This window comes from Trichosurus vulpecula, chromosome 8, assembly GCF_011100635.1.
Source record: "Trichosurus vulpecula isolate mTriVul1 chromosome 8, mTriVul1.pri, whole genome shotgun sequence".
Lineage (NCBI taxonomy): Eukaryota > Metazoa > Chordata > Mammalia > Diprotodontia > Phalangeridae > Trichosurus > Trichosurus vulpecula.
Window position 1 is genome coordinate 139,075,867 of NC_050580.1, and position 19,859 is coordinate 139,095,725.

A 19,859-nucleotide genomic window follows, 5' to 3' on the forward strand; every position below is an offset into this window, starting at 1 on the left:
ACTTGTTGGTATTCTCATTCCAAGACCAAAGTTTTATATTATGCCATGGTTTGGGGTTTTTTTCTTCAAATCAATGGAAGTGAGATTGAATATTATTTTTCATCACAAAAGTATGCTTTAGTAAGATTGATGCTAACGACCTAGGAATATATGACCTAACTTTCAAATGTCAGCTCCTCCTTGAACATAAATTATGAAAAATGGAAAATGTGCCCCGCAGTGAATTGTCCCAAAGTTTTAGACATACATCTTTTTAAAAGTTTGCTTATTGTAAATCTCTTTCTTTATTAGTGTTCGTCAGTGATGTGGTACTGGAACAGAATGAAACAGAGAAATACAAAATTTTATTTTTAGTTCTTTTAACACTTTTAAGTGAGCTTTCATAGATCTCATTTTTCTTTCCCACACAATGACCCTTTGATGTAGAAAGGGAAAAGTATTATTATCCTTATTTGAGTGTTAACTGGTTTGCCAGTCAATTAATTAATTGGTCAGCAATGTTGGCTCCAAGGCCGTTGCTCTTCTAGTGGGGAACTAAGTGCTTAAAAAAAATAAAATAAAATCCCTCTGACTTAAAGAATTACACATAAATGTGGCTACAGAGGAGTAAACTGCTACCCCTCTTCACCCCATCATGCAGGAGGTTGATGGCGGGACAGATGTTTTATTGAAACCTATGTCATCTCTGTTTATTACTCAAGTGTTGTGTTATGTCCATGATATGGTGGTAGCAGGGTGTTGTCTTTCACATAATTTGTTGCTGCTGGCATCCATAGGTTTTGAGGTTTTCCAAAAGTGGTGAAGGAATGAAAATGACCAAAAACTCAAAAAGCAATGGAAAGATTATTTAAATAGACTATAAAATATCATGTATTATATATTACAACTATTGACAATATTGATAATTATTAATGATATTATATGTGATATTATAGAATGGAAAGATGGTTTAAATAGACTGTGGAATATTAAGTTATGTTTGAGGGCTAGAATAAAAGACATTATTGAAGAAATGTATGCCTAGAAAGGCAGCACAAGATAATGAATAGAAAGCTGGCCTCAGAGTCAGGAAGACCTGGGTTCAAGTTTGCCCTCTGACACATATTGACTATGTGACCCTGGGCAAGTCACTTACCCTTTCCATGGTTTAGACAACTACAAATGAATTGCAGAATGGTTGCTGATCTGCATTTGAAGAAGGAGCTTCCTTACCATGGCATTCCCTTCATGGATATAATCAGAGGTCCAGACCTGTTGGCCTTCTTCCCCAAAAAGGAAATATTAAGAAAGAAGGTGGGCCAGTCAGTCACATATTGAGAATGAGAGATAATAGCTGGATAGCCTGAATGCTATGTCTGTGTCAGAAACAGCAAAAGAATGAAAAAAGAAAACTCCCATCCTGTTCCATGAAAGATTTTTGGAAAGACATGGTCAAAATTTGCACAGGATAAGAACGCATGGAAGAGTTGAATGAATGAAGAATTTATTACGTACTTATTGTATGCACAGCACAGTGCTAATTTACAAATAGAATACAAATAAAAAAGGAAGATAGTCCCTGCTCCCAAGAAGCTTACATTTTACTGGAGACAACACCTACAAATCAGATAGAAAGATCCCACGGTCCTTAGGGTATAGCAGAAAAGCTGACATTAATGCCTCTCTAATGTCATTCCTCCTAGTAAAATCATATTATTTTCTGTTGTTGAACCATTTGATAGTGCCAAGGACTTTGGAGACAAGAACTTTCTTTTCTGAGTCTTTAGTGGATGTGGCTTTAGCCTTCAGGAACATTTGCCAGGCTGCATCTCTTGCGGCGGGGGAGGGGCTTGTTTCTCAGGATGATGGTTTGGACACTGAGTGGGAAGCATTGTTATTCCAAAGGTTCTTGGGTTCAGGGTCCTGGACCATCTCTATCAAAGCCTGAAGGGAGATGGCGGTGATGGTGGTGGCAGTGGTGGAGGTGGCTGTGGCATGATCTGTCTGGCTCCCACTGACTCCTATCTCTCCTTTAGGGTGTCCTGCTATTTCAGTTAGATTGACTTGTCTGTCCTGTATGTCCCACTTAGTTAGCAGTTGGTGGGGATGACTGACTTCTTCTCTTATGGGAGCCACCTCCCCACGTGATGACCATGAGGGTTGGGTGGAAAGCAGGACTGGTGGTCTGGGGGGACAAGGGCTTTCGTCCCTACTTTACTGTTATTGGGAGTGATGAGAAAGGTGGGCCATTTCTCCACAATGATTTCTCCCCTCAGTGATGGCTTTGTGGGCTGAGTTAGAGGCAGGAATGCTGGTTTATGGCACACTGCCATTACCAGAGCTGTTGGGTTCAGGATGGTGGTGAAGGTGGTGGTGGTATTTGGGATTTCGCTTCCCTGGCATATGCTGCCTCCTGTCTCCCACTCAGGGTACCCTACTGCTTCAGCTAGGCTGGCTTACAATGTACATCAGTGACAAGAGTACCACAGGAATTCATCAAACTAAGGTGATAGCATTGTACAGATTAAGCCACATGCATTCTAATTCATTGAAATCAATGATATACATTTGTACCCTTCTCTACTCTAATGACCATTAACATTCACAGTAAGGAATGCAATCTGTGACTATGAAAGTTATAGTCCTGAGAATCTAAATACGGATTAGGACAATCTGATTGAGTTTTTTTTAATCAATAAAAGGTAACATGCATTAAAATCAGTAAACTATAGTGTGAGTAAAGTTAAAAGAAAAAACAACCCTTTAAAACATATTTGACTTTAAGTAATTTTGAAATTATAGTACCAATTTTTTTCTATTTGTTTCTCCACATATTAATCTTCATCCAATCATAAGGTTGTGCATAAATGATTTTATGTTTGTATAGCATTTTCAACTTTTTCAAAGAATTCTGGTAGAGGTATGCTAAAAGCTCTAGAACAAAGCTGAGCATTTTTGGAGAAAATAACAAAAATTGAGCTGGTTTTCATCACCATATGGCAAAGTAACATTTCGCAGATTACTTGAGCTCAGTACCCCATCTACCATACTCTTACTGACTCCTTATCACATTTCCTAGACGTAACTGAAACAACTGAACACCAACAAATCATGTTTCCTAGAAACGGTTCTAAACCTTTTCCTCTCTCTTCAAGCTCTAAGCATACCCTTCCATCTCTCCATAGCTGTATTTAAAGCCGATGACCTGGCCCCTATTTCATTGAGAAAATGGAGGCTATTGGAAAGGAGCTCCTTTAATTCTGTTCCTCCAAATGTCTTGATCTTATCTAATCACAAGCCTTCATTACTGTCCTCCTCGCTTATTGCAATAGCAGGATATGTCCATTCTTTTGTCCCTTTCAGTCATCCTTCATAGAATTCTGAGCCTCAGAACACTATATGTAAATCTCCTTAGTGGAATGATAGAAATTCAAGAGATTGGTTTAACCTTCCAACCTGGAAAAACGAAGTGTGTAAAAAAAATGCATATTGCCCAGATGAATGAGCCGAGTGTAGAATTGAATAGGAACTCAGATTGGATCACATTTGGAAAATTGCATGAAGCTCTCATTGCTTTGAAAGCCCATTTCTTCAACACTGATATTTCAATAATTTGCCAAGTCATGGAATACAATGCTTTCTGAAGAATCAAAGTTATAGGTAAGAAAGCTATGAGCATGCTGGCACATGTAAGTAGACTACGGCATGTTAGCAGGGATGACTTAGACATAAGAAGTGGCCTAAAAATGACCTCAAGAATACATCTTCCTGGAAAAGGAGATGAGCCAGGCATAAAGACAGAATCTCTAGTTGATTTGGTGGGATCTATGAGAATTTCTGCTAAAATATGGATTTAGCAGGTCCTACCAAATGAACTAGACATCCTGCCTCTCTGAGAAAGTTGTAATCTGTACTGGGTGGAGGGAGTTCTGGATCCACAGAAATAATAAACACATCTAAGAATTTAGGGGCGTGCAAATCCTAACACCCCACCAGACTTTAAGCTACAGGTAGGTAAAACTTGAGTCCTATTTCCCTTGGCCTATGTGCAGGGCGATTTGTGCATAATTCATTTATTGCCAAATTTAATTAAAAACTGAGTCCATCTTAAGACCAAAACCACAAACTCACCCTTATTATCTATTAGATAAGTCAGCTAATGTATATACATGTCATAGGAAAGAAAAACATTTCTTAGACTTTTATGAATTGTATTTAAAAATGAGAACCCTTTGAAAGTAGGGTGTGTGTTGGATGTAACATATTATTATAAATGTGAAATTAGGGTAAATGAAATGTTGATAATGGGACTAAGAAATCTCCTTAGACAAACGTATTATTAGGAGAACTGAGCATTCTTGATGGAGTGAAACACCAGTCAGCTTTAGAAAAACCTGTCTCTCTGGCTGTGATTACCCACACAAAGTCAAGTAAAGAATTGAGACAATTATCCAAGTGACTCAACCTAGAGAAACATCTAGCCTGATCCATCACAGAGATTGAGGCAGATAAGTTATATGCCTTATGTTCTGATGAGGAGGAAAGACTAACAGGTAAGCAGAAGATGCAAGTTCTAGGCCCAGCCCTCCCACCGACTAGACTTGTGACTCTGGGCAAATCCCATAGACTCTCAGGCCTTAGTTTCTTCATCTGTGAAATAAGGGATTATTAGACTGGATCAGGGGTGGGGCACCTGTGACCTTGAGGCCACGCAGCAGGTTCCCCACCCCTGGACTGGATGATAAGAGTTTCCTTCTGAAATTCTTCATTTCTATATACTCCAGGTACTTGGCTGAGTTCTCCTCCCTTCCCATTTCCTTGTGTAGGTATGACTTCTGTACTCTTAAATCGGGGGCTGTCCTCAGTTCTATGAACTTAAAATTTTTTTGATAACTACATTTCAATATAATTGGCTTCCTTTGTAAAGCTATGTATTTTATTTTATATACTTAAAAACATTTCACTGAAAGGAGGTCCATCGGCTTCATCAGACTGCCCAAACTGTCCATGACACAGAAAAGGTTAAGAATGTCTGCATTATATTGAGTGTTGCTAAGATTTATATCAATGGCCAAAAAAAAATACCATAATGTTCATATGCTACCAAAATGTAAATATTATATAGACCATGACTTCAGAGGCAAAAATACAAAGGGAAGAGAAACTACCCCAAGTCCCTGAACCTCTATTTTTTAAAATGCCCAGTTTTGCTTTTTTAAAATGCAAACGTACAAGAGTAATTTCTCATAATCTGAGGTAGTTTGAGCTGGTAGTAGAGAGCTTCTGCCTTCCTGAAATAGAAGTAGGAACCAGCAGACTAAAATAGGAAGTATACCTAATCCTGCTATCAGCTGGTGATGTGGGGTGTTTTTTTGTTTTTTAGTTATAGAACCTCATTTATGACATAAACCTCAGCTCTTATCTTTAACTTGTGTTTTATGCGATGACACTCTTTAAAATATGAAAACAACCAGGTTGAAATTTATCAATGAAATAGGAGGAACGAGGAATGGATAATTCACTTCCTGTCCTAGGGCCACATCTCTGAAAGGGCCCTTTATTAAGGGTGTGGCTCTTTCCAGCTTCTTGTATGTTCATAGCATTTATGGGTTATTGGCCACCTAGACCAGTGCTGGGCACAGAGACTTCACAAACCTCGAGCAGGAAGTACCCTCAGAAGAGGGCATTGAATTACCCAAGGTCCCACTGGGAATAATCATAGAAGGTGGGATTCGAATCCGGGTCTTCTGGTTGCAGAGCTAGTATTCTTTGGAGTGTACCGCATAGTAGATGCTTTATAAATACTTATTCTATTGATTAAAAAAAACCAAACAAGAGAAACTGTTGATGGTTGAATAAGCTGGGGAGAATACTTTGTTAAAGTGATTTCAGCCATACGTGGATGGAGGCAGAAAAAAAAACAATTCTTTTTATACTACTGTTGATGACCACAGGTTGTCCTTTGTTAAAAGAGAGACTGAATGTTGTTGAATCAGTATTAGAAAAAACAACTCAGAGTTCATGTAACTGTGTAACCACTGGACTGTGGGACCTGAGGCATCCAGGTGTCACAGTAGGTAGTATATTGGACCTGGAAGCAGAAAGACCCACCCCTGGACTGGAATCCTCTGTTTGGCATTCAAAGCTTTTCAAAACATGGTCGCCTTCTATCCTTCCAGTCATTTTTACCTCTTAATCCCTACCACAGACTATAATCTGGTGACACTGATTTCCTTGCTACTCTTCATACAGGACACTTCATTTGCAAACTCTAGGCATTTCCCTTGGTTGCTCCCCTTCACCTTCAGTATTTTTCTTTCTTTTTTTAAATAGTATTTTGGTTTTTTTCCAATTACATGTAAAGACAAATTTTACATTCATTTTTAAAAATTTTGAGTTCCGATTTTTCTCCTTCTGTCCCTCACCTCCGCTCTCCCTAAGATGGTCAGCAATTCGATATAGGCTATGTATGTGCAATATGTGTAAAACTTATTCTGGAATCTTTCTTCCTAATCTCTGCCTCCTGGCTTTCTTCAAGTCCCAGCTAAAATTCCACCTTCTGCAAGAGATCTTTCCTTCATTTTAAAGCTTTATTTTTTGGAGAACTCATACAAGGCAAGCATTCACATGGGGGTCAGAAGAAGCAATACAAGGACACTCTCAGGGTCTCTCTTGAGAACTTTGGAATCGATTTGTGACATGGGAAACACTGACACAGGACTGCTCAGCATGGCATGCCCTCATCAGAGAAGGTGCTGTGCTCTGTGAGCAAAGCAGAACTGTAGCAGCTCAAAGGAAATGCAAGATGCGCAAATTTAAGAGAATCCACCCCAGGTATTCACATGGACTATTTGTGCCCAACTTGTGGTAGAGCATTCCGAGCTTGTATTGGTCTGATCAGCTACAGTCAGATGCATTGTAACTTGACTCTAGCATAGTGATGTCATTTTGGTCCTCTTTGAGAATGAAGGACAAGAACCAATTCTGTTGGCTATCTCCAATTTTTCTTGGGCATATCATGTTTGTACATAGTTGTTTGCGTGTTGTGTCCCTCCTTCGACTGTTAGTCCCTTAAGGAGGGACTATCTTTTGCCTTTCTTTGTACCTACAGCTTAGCACAGTTACTGGTAAGTGCTTAATAAAATACTTTAATAACTATGTGTGGTACTTGTAACTTCCCCAAAGGTTCACATTTATAAGAGCTAGGAAGAAATTATATTTATACTCCTGGCCTGTTGTTTTAAATACAAAACTTCATGGTAATTCACATGTGAGGTTAAAAAAGCTTAAATACATAAAAATCAAGAAACGGGAATTTTTTTATTAGCATTTTATTAGCATGTAGTGGTGTTTATAAGGGGCCTTTGGGGTTGTTATGTAACCTATTACAAGTTAAGTTTGTGCTAAATGGATGAACGTTGCTTTGAGAACACTGGCTTTAATATTTCATTTCCTTTATGGGTTTTAAATTTGTATCCATAGTGGCCCCACTGCCTGGTTTTATACTTTCCCTGAGTTTGGTTTTTTTTTTTGGTAATTTAGAAAAGAATCTGTTCTAGCAGATTTAATAAATCCCGTTGGGTTTATTAGGGCAGCTAGGTGGTACAGTGGATAGAGTGCCAGGCTAGGAGTCAGGAACTGACTCATCTTCCTGAGTTCAATCTGGCCTTAGACACTTACTAGCTGTGTGACTGTGGGCAAGTCACTTAACCATGTTTGCCTCAGTTTCCTCATCTGTAGAATGAGCTAGAAAAGGAAATAACAAACTACTCTAGTATTGTTACTAAGAAAACCCCAAGTAGGGTCAGAAAGAGTTAGACATAACTGAAAGGACTCAACAACAACAAAGATTGGGTTTATTTGCAGAGGGAGAGCTCTATGTTAGCAAACTGGTGGGCCATGGCTTTTCCCATAATGTGGATGCCAGCTTTTAGCCAAGTTCTATGGACCTCAAAACCTGGCTGGACTCACACAAGCCAATGGATACAAGCTAATTTTTTTAACCAGATCTGTGATTTCATTTATCTAAGAAATCTCCGAGCATAAAACTCTCTCCACCAATGCAAATTGATACCTTCACCCTACAGCCCTAGAGTTACCTGGGGGCATCAAGAGTGGGACCAAAGCCATTCTTGAACCCAGGTGTTCTTGGCTTAAAAGGTCAGTTCGCTATCCACTGTGTACACTGCCTCTCACAAGCTGCACATATCCTTGCAAAGGCATCCCCATTTTTGTTGAGGATGCTTTTGCGTGTGTGTGTGTGCGCACGCGCACATAATTCACATGTCTGTGGTATAAGCTTCAAAACTGTGACTTGCCTTCTCATGTAATCATTAGATCTGAGACTAAGGTGAAGATTTCTCTAAATAGCCCTTTGCAAAATTCTCAAGGGGTGTTTCTGATGAGGAAAAACATGTTAAAAGTGAATTCAGTTGTTTGTGAATTATGGGGAGGGCAAAGAAAAGTATATGGTTTGGGTTTTTTTTTTGCTTTTTTTATTCTTATACAAATGGAAAAGCATTCTTTTCCCCTTCTCAACTCTATTACTGTTGAAACAACTACCATCATTCCACTCATAACAGTTTGATAACAGTTTGCAACTTTAGTGAGCCTTAGGTCTTTCCTCTACCTCCCCCCATATCACATCAGATGCCAGGTCTTGTCACTTCAACCTCCACAATACCTGTCATTTCTGTCCCCTTTTCTCTACTCACATACTCTCCACTCCCCCCCCATCCCCAACTCCAACTCTTAACTCTACTATGGCAAGCAAAGTGGGACTTTTTGTTTTGTTCTTTTTTCTTTTGGAGTTCTCAGAACCAAGGTAATCAAGTGCCTTTGATTGAGACTTGCCTTTGTTTGAATCAAGAGTCATTGATTAGTCAAGAATCTTTGATGACCTGCTTAAGTCACAAGAAAGCCTAAGTCACATGAGTTTGAGTCGCATGGTTGTGATGCCCTCTGTGGGCTGACCCTGAAGGCATGTGTTTATACTCTGAGGTTAGTATTTTGCTTTGGGGGCTCACTCATTAGAAGACTGTTCCTATGATTTTGCCAGACAAGACTCTGGGTAACCATTAAGGAGCCACCCTGGCTTTGAAAACCCAGGTGTTGATGCTTCTTTCTTTGGTATGTATGTACTGTTATAGTCAGACAGAATCCTGGCTGTTATTTGCTCTGTTTGTAATTTGTGTTTATATTTGCTCTGAAGTTCAGGGTGCTGACTTTCCCCCCTGAACTAAGTGAATGATATATGTATGTGTAATTAAATTGAGATTGTTAACCCCTTAAAGTTACTTTCCTTAGAAAAGCTGATCAAAGAACCTGTGCTAGCAGTGCTCCTGCGTGCTGGTGTTGTTGGTCTTATACCTCTACAGCAGCTGCAAGCAGCATTGTTGTTACAGCCTGCTTCCAGGTTCCTCTTTCTCCACATCTCCTCTATCGTAACAGGAGCTTAGTAGCCTCCTGGAGTTCTCTTTTCTGTTTTCCATTCTCTACTCTCCCCCAGTCCTTTCTTGGACTATAAAAGGATTGGGGGTGGGGTGAGGGTTAAGATGTCCAGAAGGTTGTCAGGCTTTTTCTGAGCTCTTACCACCTGCTAAAGAGGAGATGCTAAGTACTCCCTGTCCAAGCCTTCTTCATCTCCCTTATCATTGTTGTTCAGTCATTTTTCAGTTGTGTCTGACTCTTTGTGACCTCCTTTGGGGTTTTCTTGATAAAGATACTGGAGATGTTTGCAATTTCCTTCTTTAACTCTTTTTACAGATGAGGGAACTGAGGCAAACAGGGTTAAGTGACTTGCCCAGGGTCACACAGCTAGTAAGTGTCTGAGGCCAGATTTGAACACAGAAAGATGAGTCTTTCTGACTCCACACCCTGCACTCTATCCACTGGGCCACCTAGCTACCCCTCATTTCCCTTTCTGTGAAGTAAAAATCTTTTTTATGCATATACATACTCCCTATTATTTAATATTAACCATTTGAGATGTTTCAGGCATCACTGAAGGCTTCAATTGAATTGTATCCACAATAACCACCATAGAAGTTACTGTAAGTGTCCAAACAGGTAAGGACTCCCAAGAGCTCAGTCTCTCTGTCTACAATTTCCCTAGTTAGCCACCATAAATGAGGTCCCCCCAAAAAGGATCTTCTACCAGCTTCCACTTGAGCAATAGCCTCTTTCCCTTGGTTTGTCCCCAAAAGAAAACTGGTGTGAAAGCACACTAAACCACCTCCATCTTAGAAATATTAAATAATAAATATTTTCCAGTCTGAAATCCTTTCCAGACTAACCTGAAGAAAATCTTATCAAATATTATTATATTTGTTTGCTTGGTTTCTTTTTCTTTTATTCTGAACTTAAGTACCAAAAAAGAAATAAAAAAGTTTCCCCATATATAAAGTAGAACAGAAAAAAGATATGAAACAGTGAATATGTATGCACTACATATTTATTGCTTTTTTTAAAAAGTATGTAGTAATTCAGCAGGTTACTTTCAAAACTGTCCTGCCTGGCTATTTTCCTATGTGCATTTTTAAAATGTAATTTTTATTCTAAATTTTATATCAAATCCCTTCTCCAAAAGAAAACCCCTGAGCATTTCCATATTCAAAATATAGCACAGAAGTGATTGGAAGATAATTGACTTCTGAACTTTTACCTAAGCTCTGTAACTGTTTTCTATCTCACTGTGAAATTTTATCTATTGTTTGAGAATGTGGTGAATCATGGCTCTGACATGGCTCATGTTAGAGAGATTTTCTAAGGCATGGGGTAATTCTGTGCAGTTTTGAACCTAAGCAAAAAATGTTTAGATTTAATTTAATAAAAATTGTTTCTAGAAGGTCTTAGTATGGAATTTTATTCCACTCTGGAGTACCCCATAAAGCCACTGAAGAACCCTTGGTATAACAATAACCCACTGCCATTATATGTATTTTAGTACTGTTTCTGCCCCATCTACCTTCTAAACCACAGTGACTCAAGCAAATGACCTCTAATTTCCTAAGGGCTCCAGGGGAAACCTCGGTCCTCACCCTAGGGGGACTCATTTAAGCAGTTCTTCAAGTCTTGGCACAACGATTCATGTGGCCTTGTGCCACTGGGTGGTGTCGAGGCTTTCAGAGATGCCCTCAATTTTGGTGGGGATAAAGAACGCTTGCTACCCTGGCCCTAGATATCTCTATACATTTTCACTAACACCCCCATAGACTGATGATCAATCATCTTATCCACCCCATGTTTTAAAAACCATGCCCAGTACTCCTTCCTGAAGAGAGTATCATCATTTTATCTACCTAATATGAGGTAGGTGGGCACCATGACTTTTCCCTTTATTTCCTTGATCTCCAGACAGTTTATTTGTGTGATTAGTCCTATTTTTTGGGACAGCTGCTGGGACTGCTCCAATATCTCAATTAAACTTTAGCAATTTATCTTCCTCTGCAAGCCCTTCTATCACAACAAGGAAGTGATTAAAAAAAAAGAGCAAGAAAGCAAAATGGCTGTCTTGTAAGGCTTTACAAATAGTTGAGGAAGGAAGGAAAGTAAAAGGTAAATGGGAAAGGTAAAGATATAGATTAAGGTAGTTATAGAATATAGAATAGAAGATATAGAACATATAGATATAGAAGAAGATTTAGAATATAAGTAAAGAATTGCAGAGAATAGCAGGGAGAGATAAGAAAGTTTTCTTAATTGAGCAGTGCAGAGAAATAGAAGAAAACCATAGAATGGGAAAGATGAGATTTCTTCAAGAAAATTAGTTATATCAAGAGAATATTTCATGCAAAAATGGGCATAATAAAAGATGAAAATGGTAGGGACTTAACAGAAGCAGAAGAGATAAAGAATGTGGCAGTAATACACAAAAGAACTACATACATCACCAATAACTATGATGATGTGGTTACTGAACTAGAGCCAGATATCCTGGAAAATGAAGTCAAGTGCGTCTTAAGAAGCATTGCCAGCAGCAAGGCTAGTGGAGGTTATAAAATTCCAACTGAGCTATTTAAAATCCTAAAAGATGATGCTGTTATAGTGCTACACTCAATATGCCAGCAAATTTGGAAAACTCAACAGTGGCCACTGAATTAGAAAATACGTTTACATCCCAATCCTAAAGAAGGGCAATACCCAGGAGTGTTCATATTACCAAATAATTGCACTCATTTCATTTGCTAGCAAGGTTGTGCTTAAGATTTTGGAAGCTAGGCTTCAGCAATATATGAACCAAGAATGACCAGAAGAACAGGCTGGTTTTTGAAGAGGCAGAGGAACTAGAGACCAAGTTGCCGACATTCACTGAATTATGGAGAAGGCAAGGGAGTTCCAGAAAAAAAAAATCTATTTTTGCTTCATTGCCTACACTAAAGCCTTTAAACTGTGTAGATCACAACAAAATGTGGCAAGTCATCAAAGAGATGGGAGTACCAGATCATCTTGAGGAACGTGTAGGTGGGTCAAGTAGCAGCAGTTAAAACTGAACATGGAACAACTGATTGGTTTAAGACTGGAAAAAGAGTTCAAAAAGGCTGAATGTTGTCATCTTTTTAATTTAACTTAAAGGCAGAGTATATCATGGAAATGTCACGGTGGATGAAACAAAAACCAAAATTGAGGTTGCCTGGAGAAATATCAACTATTTCAGATATGCAGATAATACCACTCAGGCAGCAAGTGAAGAGGAATTAATCAGACTGGTCATAAATCCAACCAACCAAATCTGTCTCTTAAACGTTTCACACACACAAACACCCTTTCAACTTTATGGGGCCAGGTATGCAGAATTCCCCATTTTATATACCCTGAAAAGGGATAAAAAGATTTCCTTTAAGGGGGCCTCCAATTGATTCTACTCATTTTGGAAGAGCAAATAATTTTGCTCATTAACTCTCCCAGTCAATGAAATTCTCCAATTTACAAATAATCTAAATCTCCCCCATTAGAACAGACCTTTGATGTGAATACAAACAGTGCCCTAAGAGTTAAAAATAATATATTAAGGGTTGATTTTGTGAAGCCCCTAGTTTATTCTCTAACCTGAAGGCATCCGAAAGTCTCTTCCCCTTATTTTGAAACACCATAAAACTTCCCCTTTATCCTGGACCACAAAATTCCTTGTCTCCCTCATCCTGGGTCATAAATTTTCCCCTGTCTCCCTTATCCTGTCCTTATAAAAACAAGCCTCTAGCCCTCTGTAAATTGCTAGTCCTTCTTCCAGGGCTGGCCTGCTGCTTTTGCATCAATAAAGCTCCCCTTGATTAGTAGAAAATTGTCTATGTGAATCCTTTCACATCTGAACCTGCTCTCCCAACTCTGACCTGAACACCTTTATTAGCCATTGTTCTAAATTTTCTATGACTTGTTTTAATTTCTGTTTCAACTGCCCAAGGGCCTTAATTTAAAAGCCCACACATTCTACCGTTTGCTAAAATCTGCCCCTTCCCCCAAATATTGATAGGAAAGGGAGAGAGGCAGGTAGTGAGAAGATGAGCTTTAGGCTTTTTTTTTTATCACTTGCTCTGAGTCCCAGTGATGATTACTGTTGTTATTTTTATGCTTTATAACTCTCAGTTCAATAGGGTTTGAGGAGCATTCTCTGGAGAAACCTCTTATCATAAAGCATACTTTTCTCTTACAGTTTATTAGTCCCTGCCTGCTTTAACACTGACCTCTTCTCCCAGATAATCAACAGACCCATTAGGCTGTCCTCTGACTTCAGCGCACTTTTAAAAAAAATTAAAAGCTAATTTACTTCTAACTCTTAATTTTTTACTACATAAAGACAATTTGTGTTCTTTCTCCTTGCTTGGGGCGGTATAGGTTTTCCAATGATGAAAGTAACTAACAGTGCTTCTAGCATTCTGCTTCCTTTGATAACATGTCCTAATAATCCTACTTAGGTTATTCAGATTTAGGTTCAGTAGAACCTTCCCCCTCTATGAAAAAAGTTGTTCTCCAAATTGTGCAAACAAGACTTTTGTCACTTAGGGGGAGAACCTTTTTTCTAAGCAGCCTGTCATCCCAGTCAACCTTCTTTCCACAATACCTTTCTGCCAGTGAGGTCATTACAAAATAAAAACAAACATTAAAAAAAAAGAAACACATCTCTACTTATAAATTCAAAAAGAATGAACTAAACCTAAATTTGGTTTGGTCCAATAGGCTTGAGGCTGTTTTTTTTAATTCAGTAAGTACTTGTGAATCATAAATCCAATTAAAAATTAGTTTAACAATGAAACATTAACAACACAAAACCAGGAATAAAAAAAGGATACAAAACACAGCTCCCCTTCTGTCACCAAGTCTGGAACTGTGGGAAGTGATTTGCTGGCTGTTAAAGTTCTGGAAATGACTTTATTCTATCTTCCCTGCCCTGAGGCTAACTCTCTTAGAGTTCAAGCCACCAGGTGTGTAAAACATCTAGCTGGCTTAACCTAAGGAGCAGCCAGTTGTTAGAACAATTGCAATTGCTCCAGGAGTCAACCCACGCCTCTACCACATTTATACAGCTACCTATATGATATTCCTAAAATATTGGTCTGACCATGGCACTTCCTTATATAATATTCAATGAGTCCCTACTGAACATAGGATAAAATACAAAATCCTCAACTTAACATTTAAAGTGCTTCAGAATCTGACTCCAAATTATTTTTTTAGACTTAATTCAATCACTCTCTTTCACACACTCTGTGCGCCATCCAAACTGGCCAAGTACATTTCTTGACATATGTTATCTTCCTTCGCCTGGCATTCACTCCTTCCTCACCTCTGCTTCTTAAAAATCATTTGCTTCCTATTTCCAAGTTTCAATTTAAGCAGCTTCACTTACAGAAAGCCTTTAGTGGTCTGCCTATTGTTTGTGTTTTCTCCTCTGTCAAATTGTCTTGTATCCTGTCCTTTCCCTTCTCCTTCCCCTTCTACCAAGAACTTCAACTCCTAGAGACCAAGTACTTCCCTTTTTGTTTTTTATCCCTGATGCCGGCACATCCAGAGGCCTTAATAAGCATTTATTAAATTCTAGGATCATAAAGGCACTATGTAGAGTGAAAGAAACAATGTAGAGTGAAAAAAAAAACCCAACCAGATGAAAAGCTAATTATGACCATAAAAAAGGAAAATGAATGGAGAAAGAATCCTGAGGGAGATTTGGACAGTTGACTGGAAAATTATAGCTTTTATGGATTGAAATAAATTTTTAAAAATGTAAATGGGTTCAAAAGAAGCTTTTTGATTGTATTGATGGTTAATTTTAAGCTTGTTACGTTATAAACAATTAAAGGAAATGAGAACGTAAGTGCAGAGAATATTTGCCAGAAATTGAAATAAGTAGTATCTTCCAGAGAGTTGCAAATACAGATTAAAACAACATTACAACAGCAACAACAAACGATGCTTTTCCTGAACCTCCACTTGGAAATTATCCACTAAACATTCCTCATTATTTCCTTCTTTTGCTGTACAAAAAAAAAATAAGTCTCACTTTTTCTTCTTTTTATAATCTTTTTGGTTGCAAGTCTCACAGAAAAATCATGAGATGTCTTTTTTTAAAAAGTTCAATTTCATTTTTATTTTAGGCAAGTCATGGAAAAACAGTGAAGGACGGCAGTGATTCAGGTTTGAGAGAGCAAAGGAAATCCTGATAAATTTAGCCCAAGTATTCTTGGTATGTTCATAGTGTCTGTTGAATTCATCAGAATAGCACTCTTTAAAAAAAAACTGTAGCTAAGTAGTTTGAGTTATATATTAAAACTTTGAAGAAGCTTATTTTGCTTAAGGAGGGAACTTCAGTTGCAAGAATGAGGGCTATGCATTTGAAGAACAGCAAAACTGGGTTTGGCTCAGCTTGGAACCTGTTCTCAACCACACACTACTTTGCCTCTGAAGAGCAAAAGTCACTGGAAATGCTGATAATCACCAAAGAACTGGTTTTTCTAGAGGATCAGAAATGTCGAGGGAGTTTTAGAGCAAACTTTCACTTGTGTGTTAGAACACATTTTGCACTAACGGATAGGATCTATTAATATTTCAGAAGCAACATTGTCATCCACTCACCTCAAACTCCATGTATTTAATGTGTTCTGTTACAGCTGAGGAGTAGGGTAAGGGCTACAAGTGGTCTCAACAGGATTAACTATTTTTTTTAACAGTCGTCCTTCTTGAAGATTTTGTGGGCAAATACTTGGTTTTTTTTTTCCATTTTGTTTGATTTTTCAATTAACAAGCATTTATTTTTTTCTCTCCTACCACCCCCAATTTAAAATGAAAAAAAGAATAAAGGAAACTTTTTAAACAAATATGAATGGTCAAAAAAACCAAATTCCTATATTGTCTGTGTGTGTGTTTGTATTTGTGTGTATGTGTGTGTACGTGTATGTGTACGTGTATGTATTCTGTACCCTGACTCCCTTACCAAGTCATCATGGGTCCTTTGGAATCATGGTTGCTCATTGCACTGATCAGAATTCTTAAGCCTTTCAAAGTTATTTTTCTTTATAAAGTTGTTATATACATTGTACTGCTGGTTCTTATCAATTCATTCAGTGTCAGTTGTCTTTCCAGGTTTTCCTTGAACCCATTCTTCCTTTTTGTTGTTTCTTACAACACAGTAGTATTCCAATACTTTCTTGTTCAGCCATTCTGCAATTGAGGGGTACACCCTTAGTTTCCAGTTTCTTCTGCTATAAAAAGAGCTACTGTAAATTTTTTTGTACATGTGGATCCTCCCCCTCTTTAATCAATTTGGGACATAAGTCATTGGCAAATACTTTGCATAGAACTGAACTGAATTAAATTCTTACTTCTCACCTATGTCTCTCTGTCTTCCTATTACTAGACACCCTTTTGAGATATTTCTGTCTCATCTGGAGACCTTGAGGGAACAGGATGATGAAGGTATTCTTGTTTAATCGATGTTAACTCTTTATTTTAAGTTTTATACCTCTTGTTCCAAGCTCTTAATTCTCTTCCTAGATTTTCCCCCATAGGTCTCATTCTACCCTGCCCTCCTCAACACACACACTTTTTTACTCTAGCACTGGTTTTTAATATTTTTTTAGCTCCTTTAAAAATTCTTTTTAAAAATTTATTATTTATTTAATATTTTAGTTTTCAACATTGATTTCCACAAGATTTTGACTTACAAATTTTCTCCCCATTTATACCCTCCCCCCCACTCCAAGATGGCATATATTCTGATTGCCCTGTTCCCCAGTCAGCCCTCCCTTCTGTCACCCCACTCCCACCCCCCATCCCCTTTCCCCTCACTTTCTTGTAAGGCAGGATAGATTCCTATGCCCCATTTCCTATATGTCTTATTTATCAGTTGCATGCAAAAACAACTTTTTTTTAAATTTATTTATTTTTAGTTTACCACACACAGTTCTACATAATTTTGAGTTCCAGATTTTCACCTCTCCCTCCCCCTTCCCTCCCCAAGGCGGCATGGAATCTCATATAACTGCCATGTATAACTTCGCATTGAATTAATTTATACACTAGTCAAGTTGTGGAGAAGAATTATGACCAATGGAATGAATCATGAGAAAGAAGAAACAGAACCAAAAAAACAAAAACAAAAACAAAAAAAACCCAAAAACCAAAACAAAAGAGGAGCAAAAAAGGCAAGCATGTAGTGAATCTCAATCTGTATTCAAACTTCACAGTTCTTTCTCTGGATGAAGATAGCATTCTCCATCATGAGTCCCCTGGAGTTGTCCTTGCACCTTACGTTGCTGAGAAGAGCGAAGTATGTCAGGGTTGGTCCTCACGGAATCCATATATCTGTGGATGTTTACAATGTTCTCCTGGCTCTGCTCCACTCACTCAGCATTATGTCGTGTAGGTTTTTCCAGGTTGTTACGAAGTCCGTATCATCCCCATTTCATATGGCACAATAGTACTCCATTACCTTCATATACCACAGCTTGTTCAACCGTTCCCCAATTGATGGGCATCCCTTTGATTTCCAATTCTTGGCTACCACAAAAAGAGCTGCTATAAATATCCTTGTACATATGGGTCCTTTTCCCGCTTGTGTGATTTCTTTGGGATACAACCCTAGAAGTGGTATTGCTGGGTCAAAGGGTATGAACATTTTTATAGCCCTTTGGGCATAGTTCCAAACTGCTCTCCAAAATGGCTGGATCAGCTCACAACTCCACCAGCAATGCAACAATGTTCCAATTTCCCCACATCCTTTCCAGCATTTATCATTTTCCTGTTTTGTTATTTTAGCCAATCTTACAGGAGAGATGTGGTATCTAAGAGTTGTTTTGATTTGTATTTCTCTAATCAGTAGTGATCCAGAGCATTTTTTCATTTGCCTATAGATAGCTTTAATTTCTTCCTCTGAAAACTGCCTGTTCATATCCTTTGACCATTTCTCAATTGGGGAATGGCTTGTATTCCTATATATTTGGCTCAGTTCCCTGTATATTTTAGAAATGAGGCCTTTATCAGAGATACTAGTTGCAAAGATTTTCTCCCAATTTTCTGCTTCCCTCCTAATTTTTGTTGCATTGGCTTTTTTTGTACAGAAACATTTCAATTTGACATAATCAAAATTATCCATTTTGCATTTTGTAATGCTCTCTATCTCTTGTTGGGTCATGAATTCTTTACTTTTCCATAAATCTGATAAGTAAACTATTCCTTGCTTTCCCAAATTACTTATAGTATCAGCTTTTACTCCTAAATCATGAACCCATTTTGACTTTATTTTGGTATATGGTGTAAGATATTGGTCTATGCCCAGATTCTGCCCTACCATTTTCCAATTTTCCCAACAGTTTTTGTGAAATAGTGAATTCTTAGCCTAGAAGCTGGTCTCTTTGGGTTTATCAAAGAGTAGATTGCTAAACTTGTTGATTTCTCCTACTTGTGTACCTATCCTATTCCACTGATCCACACCCCTGTCTCTTAACCAGTACCAGGCAGTTTTGATGACTGCTGCTCTGTAGTACAGTTTAATATCTGGTATGGCTAGGCCACTTTCTCTAAAAACAACTTTTTCTTTTGAGCATCTGCTTTTAAAACTTTGAGTTCCAAATTCTCTCCCCTCTTCCCTCCCCCACCCCAACAAGGCAAGCAATTCAACATAGGCCACAAATGTATCATTATGTAAAACACTTCCACAATACTCATGTTGTGAAAGACTAACTATATTTCCCTCCATCCTATCCTGTCCCCCTTTATTCAGTTTTCTCCCTTGACCCTGTCCTTTTGCAAAAGTGTTTGCTTTTGATTACCTCCTCCCCCATCTGCCCTCTCTTCTATCATCCCCCCTTTTTCCCTTCCCCCTACTCTCCTGTGGGGTAAGATACCCAATTGAGTGTGTATGTTATTCCCTCCTCAAGTCAAATCCGAGGAGAGCAAGAGTCACTCATTCCCCCTCACCTCACCTCTTCCCTTCCTACAGAACTGCTTTTTCTTGACACTTTTATGTGAGATAATTTACCCCATTCTATCTCTCCTTTTCTCCCTCTCTCAATATATTCGTCTCTCATCCCTTAATTTTATTTTATTTCTTTTAGATATCATCCCTTAATATTCAACTCACCCTGTGCCCTCTGTCTGTATATATGTATATACCCTTCAACTACCCAGATACTGATAAAGGTCTCATAAATTACACATCATCTTTCCATGTAGGAATGTAAACACAACAGTTCAACTTTAGTAAGTCCCTTATGATTTCTCTTTCTTGTTTACCTTTTCATGCTTCTCTTGATTCTTGTGTTTGAAAGTCAAATTTTCTATTCAGTTCTGGTCTTTTAACTGAGAAAGCTTGAAAGTCCTCTATTTTATTGAAAATCCATATTTTGCCTTGGAGTATGATGCTCAGTTTTTCTGGGTAGGTGATTCTTGGT

General features: G+C 38.2%; 1 protein-coding gene across 2 annotated transcripts in view; it reads left to right on the plus strand.

Moving 5' to 3' along the window:
- LRRK1 (leucine rich repeat kinase 1) overlaps positions 1–19,859 on the plus strand; it is a 159,468-nt gene that overhangs the window by 5,673 nt on the left and 133,936 nt on the right. The gene's annotated exons all lie outside the window — the stretch shown is intronic.